Source organism: Zonotrichia leucophrys, unplaced genomic scaffold (assembly GCF_028769735.1).
Source record: "Zonotrichia leucophrys gambelii isolate GWCS_2022_RI unplaced genomic scaffold, RI_Zleu_2.0 Scaffold_1435_11216, whole genome shotgun sequence".
Lineage (NCBI taxonomy): Eukaryota > Metazoa > Chordata > Aves > Passeriformes > Passerellidae > Zonotrichia > Zonotrichia leucophrys.
In genome coordinates this window covers 3,335-10,601 of record NW_026993640.1, presented here as the reverse complement: position 1 = coordinate 10,601, position 7,267 = coordinate 3,335, and the positions used below count along the sequence as shown (strand labels likewise).

The 7,267-nt window shown below is 52.0% G+C and overlaps 1 pseudogene; it reads right to left on the bottom strand.

Moving 5' to 3' along the window:
• Positions 1-3,227: 3,227 nt before the first annotated feature.
• Positions 3,228-7,007, bottom strand: LOC135442155 (zinc finger protein 239-like; annotated as a pseudogene).
• Between the last annotated feature and the right edge of the window lie 260 nt (positions 7,008-7,267).

Here is a 7,267-nt window from a genome sequence, read left to right as displayed (position 1 = left end):
AAGGAAAGCACAGAGCCCCGGGGCAGATGAGAGGCAGTCACCAGAGACTGAGGCTAGGCAGACTTGACTGTATTGGCAGATTTTGTTTGGGAGAAACGCATGGATATAGGGAATTACAGAGGCAGAATGCTAATTTCAGCCATGGGAGCCTAGACAAGAAAGAGAGTTCTTTTCTATAGGAAGGAATGCACAGAGCCCCAGTGCTTCACAGTCAGATGAGAAGTGGCCCTTGACATGTCAAATTCAGTGGGAGCTGTCAGACAGCCCCCAGGAGTCCAAACCAGGCAGACCTGTTCCATGTTCCCTTGATTTTATGGGTGCTCACACTGTTGCAGTGTTCTCCTTGATTCCATGAAATCTTGCAATGTCACAATGGCTTCTTGGTTTCATGAGCCCCAACAGAGACACAAGGGTCCATTGGCTCCATGCGGCCCTACTGTGTCACAATGGTTCCTTGTTTCTATGGGCCCCACTGTTTGATTACTGACCCTTGCATCCATAGGACCCCTGAGTTGCACAATGGTCTCCTTGATTCCATGAGGTTCCGTAGTATCACCGTGGTGTCCTTGGACCTGCATTGTCAGAACTGACCCATGGTTCCATGAGGTTCTATAGTGTCACCATGGTTGCTTTCAGAGGCTGGATGAGATCGATGTCCCAAGACACCTTGGGATGCTCGGAATGCCCGTGTGAGGCCAGGGCTGGGTCAGGCCTTGGCTTGTGGTGGGACAGAGCCCCACCCTCAGCCCTGGCCTGGCAGAGCTGTCAATCATACAGTGGAGGGGAGGGGGGGTGGGTGGGTGATGTTGACCCAGCTCTGATTGGCCGAGCTGTCAATCAATCACACACCAGAAGCTGGTGTCTACCCTGGCTGGACAAGCACCTGGCAGTCCCACCTCAGGGGTGGGCCCATGAAGGCCCAGGGGCTTAAAAGCCAAAGCACGAGGCCAGCCCATGATCTGGGTCTTGCCTTTTCCTAGGGTTCCTCTGTTCCTATTGCTAAAGCTTGGTACTGATGTGTGTGTTTCTATAGATCTTCTGTCTTTCTGGTGTTCTCTATTTCTTCTCCTTCTACTCTTAAATACCTGGAACATTTTTGGGTAACTTAACATCTTAAGGGCTAAAAGTTTTTAGGATAAATGGCTAAGTTAATGAAGTTAATGCTTTGATAAGAGTTTTCTGTTGAAGTGGTTGTTCTATTAAATGCTTTGTTCAAGTTCCTTGATTGTCTATATTTTGCCAGTAAAATTTTGTGTCATTTGGACCTCTTAGCTCACTTGGTTAGAGCATCATGCTGGTATCACTGAGGCTGTGGGTTCAATCCCCGTGTGGGCCATTCCCTTAAGAGCTGGACTCGATAATCCTTGTGGGCTCCTTGCTACCAAGAATATTCTTTCCATTGTCCGTGTTGAGGATATCTGGTTGGTGTTTCTCCTGTGCACCAAACTCAAGTAAAGGAATCTTTGGTTACCTGTCGCAGACATTTTTTCATAGAAATACTTTCTTTCACATTTGTCCATCTTCTGGGAAGCAGACCCCCAGAAGAAGAATGTAAACAATTGTTATCAGCTGCTGTGAAATGTAGCAGGTGCCCCTGTAATTGGCTCATCTTCCATGTGTACCACTAAAGGCCAATCACAGGAGCAGCTCAGGGACAGATTCCCTGGACACAGAACTTTGTTATTCATTCTTTCTATTCTGTTCTTAGCTGAGCAGCTCTCTGCAACTTCTCTTCTTTTTCTTTTTAGTATAGTTATAATGTATTATATATCATATATAAATAAATCAAGCCTTCTGATCAAGAAACAAGATTCTCGTCCTTCTCTCACCACAGTGACCGTCTAAGGTCACTGCAATATCTGGTGACCCCTCGTGTCAGAGCAAAAATTAATTTGATAAGACCAGAGGAGCAAAATTGCTGCACTAGGAAAAATCCTGTATGTGTAGCAAGTGATGGTTGCTTTGAAGTGACCACAGAAGTGGATCAAGCCAGGAGCTGAACTGAAGATCCTCATTTGGACAGAGTTCACAGCCAAGGCTGACCACAAGTGAACCTTCTTCTGAAAAACCTTCAGGAAGATGTTCGGAGACGGCAGCAGACCCGAGGAGCTGGCCAGAGCAAGCTGGACACTTTCAAAAGGTACTGTTGGCTTTTCCCTTCCTGATGAACCAGCCCTTCGTAGTTTGTGGTGGTTGGTATGGCAGACACATGCCTTGGAAGAAGAGGTTCAGTTCTCTCCTTCAGAGGAGAAACTTATTGCCCTCTGGCAAAAATGGTGTAGAGAAGATGGGATTTTTCTGTCAGCAACAGATCTCTATGAGTTCTTTCGATGGGCAAAGCTTTTTGGGTTCTTTACTGATGTCCTGTACGCCTTGGATGTTTTTGTCTGGGAGTGCATGAACTCCATTTTCCAGTTCGTCTAGGGCCAGGGGCGTGTTTTGCCTTCTATTTACCCAGCATTTATAAAGCTCTTCCCAGTTTTGAAACGGAGAGCAGCTATTTTTCAATGGATTTCTAATTGCTATGGGCAGGCTCCGTTTCCACCGTCCCCAGCAGGAGAAGACCCGGCGGGGGATGAGTTGGGGCTGGCCGGCCCCCCCCTGCGTCGCGGCGGGGGGGGGCGAAACTTTGCCGCGCGAAGAAGTTTTTTTTACTCTTTCTCCGGAGCCTGCGCAGATGGAACCTTCTCCTCCCCCCCATTCTCTCTCCGGGGGGATGGGAGGAGGCGGTCCTGCTCGAGCCAGCGCCGGTGGTGCCGCCCCTGCCAGCGCTGCGTCCGCCTTCAAGACCCGCCTCACCGGCGCGGCCGCCACTCCAGGCGATCCCGTCTCCGCCTCTCCAGGCGGTCCCGCCCACGGCTTCACAGGCCTCCCCGCCCCTGCCAGCACCTGCTTCTGAGAATGCAGAAGAGGCACTTCCTGTGGCTGCTGAGTTGCTAAGCGACGACGACGCGTCTCCAGCTTCCGGCTCAGCAGAGCAGAAGATCTCTCCGGCCCCTCCGGCCCCTCTGCCACTTCCATCGGCCTCCTCGCCGCCTCAAGCCGAGACGGTCCCTGTTCAGGATGGTGCTGGAGATGGCGCCGAACCTGCGGGACCCTCGGAAAAGCCCGCGGCCACTCCTACATCCAGCGAGATTCCCTCCCCGGTTCCCGCTTCCCCCCCGCTGCCTGCACAGGCTGCCCCAGCAGTCCTGCCGTTGTCGGAGGCTGTGTCCTCCGTGTCGGCGTCAGAGACTGCCCTGGAACCGATAGCTTGTTCGAGCTCGGACCATCCCGGACCGGTTGCTGTAGCAGCGGCCCCGGCGGCTGGTCTTCCCTTCCGTGGAGCAGGGGTTGCCCGCCAGCTGACTGGGGGGACAGCCCGTCTCCCTGCTTTTAAGATCAGCATTCTCGGCAGGTTCGGGGGTGGTTTTTCGGGGATTGTCCCATGGAGGCTGCCATCTCTGCCACCTCTCTTGCGCCCTAGTGGCATGGGGGGACAGGTGCATCCCGAGAGCTCTGCCTTTGGTTCCCAGCCCGGAGGGGGTGGGGATGAAACCATGGGGCAGATGAGAGACAAACCTGCTGCGTTTGCAGTGCAGAGGGAGAGGGCACAGATGGAGGAGACCATAGCTGGTTTGCTGTGGGGAACAAACATCTCCAGACCCCAGATGAGATTTCTGGGGAAGGCTTCTATTTCCCTGCTGCTGGCATGCCTCAGTGGTTTTGGGAAAAGGAAGCGTGTCCCCACTCGTGCTGCCATTGTACTGGCAGCAGGGTGCAGGCCTGTGGGAATGCAGAGCCTGCCTCATGGGTTTGGCCTGGGCCGTTGGGCTCAGGAAGTTTTTGGGCCAGGGCCAGCATTTGGCCTCTTGGTGTTACTGGGGGTTGAGGTTTCTCCTACTGGTCCTGGTCCCCCTTTGTGGGCCAGTTTTGGGGTTCCTGGTCCATCATGGGCCAGGCCCCCCAGGGCCTTTCCTTCTCTGGCACTGCTCTGCTCTGCTGCTGCTCTTTTCATTTTTGATTAAAAAAAAAAAAAAAATTAAAATTCAATAAAAAAGATTGAAAATAGAGGGCAGCAGCTCTGAAGCACGGAAGCATTGAAGGGCCAGAAAGGGACATTCCAAAGTTGTTCAAATTGTTTGAAATTGTTGTAGGACTGTCAATGGTTTTTTGATAACTATTGATGGGACTCTTTTGCAGCAAGTCTGTTTTCAGGACCAAAAAGGACTCTCAGATGTCCAAAAGAAACAACTTCAGCTCTTGGACTGTTCCTGAAACCCAGCTGCTTGGACTTGAATTCTCTTTGCATTTTTTGCGTTTTCCTATATTGTAGGATTGTTTTAGTGATTTGTTAGTATTGTATATTTTACAGGTGAAGACATTTCCTGTTCATTTCACATCAGCATTTTTCTTTTAATTTATACAATTTAGAAAGGTGAGATGTCGCAGACATTTTTTCATAGAAATTCTTTCTTTCACATTTGTCCATCTTCTGGGAAGCAGAGCCCCAGAAGAAGAATGTAAACAATTGTTATCAGCTGCTGTGAAATGTGGCAAGTGTCCCTGTGATTGGCTCATCTTCCATGTGTACCATTAAAGGCCAATCACAGGAGCAGCTCAGGGAGAGATTCCCTGGACACAGAACTTTGTTATTCATTCCTTCTATTCTATTCTTAGCTTAGCAGCTCATGCAACTTCTCTTCTTATTCTTTTTAGTATAGTTATAATGTATTATATATCATATATGAATAAATCAAGCCTTCTGATCAAGAAACAAGATTCTCGTCCTTCTCTCAGCACAGTGACCGTCTAAGGACGCTGCAATACTCCTCTGTGTGCGTGCGCTGGTGCTGGAGGAGATCAGAGCTGGACTTATATCTCTTCTTGCATTGATCACACTCGTAGGGCCGTTCCCCAGTGTGAGTCCTCTGATGCCAGATCAGCTCGGATCTCAAGCTAAAGCTCTTCTCACACTCCTCACACTGGTAGGGCCGTTCCCCAGTGTGGGTCCTCTGGTGCCTGATCAGGGTGGAGCTCCAGCTGAAGCTCTTCCCACACTCCTCACACTCGTAGGGCCTCTCTCCAGTGTGGACCACCTGGTGCCTCATCAGCTGGGATCTCAAGCTGAAGCGCTTCACACATTGCCCACACTTGTAGGGCCTCTCCCCGGTGTGGATTACCTGATGCCATATCAGGCTGGAGCTCTGGCTGAAGCTCTTCCCACATTCCTCACACTGATGGGGCCTCTCCCCAGTATGGATTTGTTGGTGCATGACAAGATGGGAATTGTGCCTGAAGCCCTGCCCACAGTCGGGGCAGCGGAAGGGCGTCTCCTCTGTGTGGGTGCGCTGGTGCTGGAGGAGATTTGAGCTGGTCTTAAATCTTTTCCTGCATTGGTCACACTTGTAGGGCAGTTCCCCAGTGCGGATCCTCTAATGCTTCATTAGGTCAGAGCTCCTCCGGAACCTCTTCCCACACTCCACACGTTTCTGCGGCTTCCCCCCATCATGAAGCTGCTCATGGAGCACCTGCTCCTAGCTCTGGCTCCATCTCTGGCCGTCTTCCCAGCCCAGGCTGGCTCTTTCCCCCTCAGATCCCCGCCAGTTGTGTTTGCAGCCCCTCCTCGTGTGGCATCTCCAGGGATTTTCCCCCCCATTGGCTTCCTGCGCCGTGGAGCCGCTCAAAACGGCCTCTTCCACCAGGTTCTGCTGCGGGCATTTGTCCTCCCTGCTCGCCATGCTCAGCTCCTGCTCTGGGGAAGGAAGGACAAGGACAGGATGGGATTTGCCTCCGTGCCACAGGCAAGGGCAAGGAGATGCCCCCAGGGCTGAGTTGCAGCTGAGGCCGTACTGGGCTGGGAGATGGAGCAGCACAGAGGGCAAAGGGGCACTGACTTCCTCCTCACCTGCCTCAGTGTCCCGGGGCATCTTCCTCTTCCTCACAGCCTCCCAGGGGGTGGGAATGGGAAATCCTGGTTTGGTGAAAACAAGGGATGAGCACGTTGAGTTTGAAGGTCTGTCTGCCCGAATCCATCTGTACAAGTCACTCCAGAAAAACCTCCCAAACACCAAGATTCAGCCCTGAAAAAGCCTCCCAGGAGTTCCCTGTCCCTGGTCCCTCCCCTTTGGTGTTCAGGAGTTCCCCCCTGTCCCAGCTGCTGGGGTCACGCCAGGATTGGGTGTTCTCCTTCTCCTTGGTGCCTGCCTGAGCTTATACAGGGATCAACTGGGATCATACTGGAGGTGACTGGGATCATACTGGCAGTGAGTGCCACTCCACTGATGCTGACTGGGAGTGCTTGTGAGCAAATGGGATCATACTGGAAGGAACTGGGAGTCACTGGAAAGATGCTGGAGGGAACTGGGCTACACTGGGAGATACTGGGAGTGGCTGGAACAAAAGTGAGGGTGAAAGGGAGCAACTGGAACCATGTGGAGCACAACTGGTTCATACTGGCAGGGACTGGGAGCACACTGGGCTCATCTTTGGATCATACTGGGAGGGACTGGACTAATACTGGGAGTATCTGAGAGCGACTGGGAACACACCCTGTGTTATGAACAAAAATTCGGTTAATATTTTTTTTGTGAGAAAAAGTTACAAAAAGGCAGCCAGATCTCTGTCCCTGCCAAGTTTTGGCGTGCTTTGTTATTGTAATCACGGGTCATTGTAGTTTATCTCCCCTTTTGTATTAGTAAAAGCCCTGGCTGAAGCGGGGTGATGGCCCTTCCCCTGAGGCTGTGCTCTCTTCCAGCCTAGGGAAGACACCTGAAAGGGTGGGGGGGGTTATGCAAAGTGACTCCAAGACCAGCATGCTTTGGGACCTCGACTCTAAAATGCAACGAGAAAACCCTAAAAACAACAAGCCACCTAAGAGTTGAGAGAATTAAGTGATGTCCAGACGTGAGGAGCCAAGTGCTGAGCCTGCAGAGATGTGGAGTCCCTCTCACCCTGACCATGGGAGTCGTCCCCAGCGCCGAGACTGAGGGGGACCGCACTGACAAAGTAACATCTGACGGGGACATCACGCCCTAAAGGCTCCCACAAGGACCGGAGTCCCCAGCTCTGCCCCTGGTGGACAGAGCTGCGCACATCCTCCTCCTCTGAGTCGCCCTGGGAGACGCGACGGGGACTGCAGCCCTGCCAGGACGCCCAATCCTGAGCTGATCACTTTTAATAAAGGCATTAAAAAGGAGAAGAAGTCTCCTGGCCCTGTTTATTTCAGCTGGGGGCGCTCGTCCGGAATAGCCACGCCGCAAGAAGACTCAAGACTGGCCATCTTGGA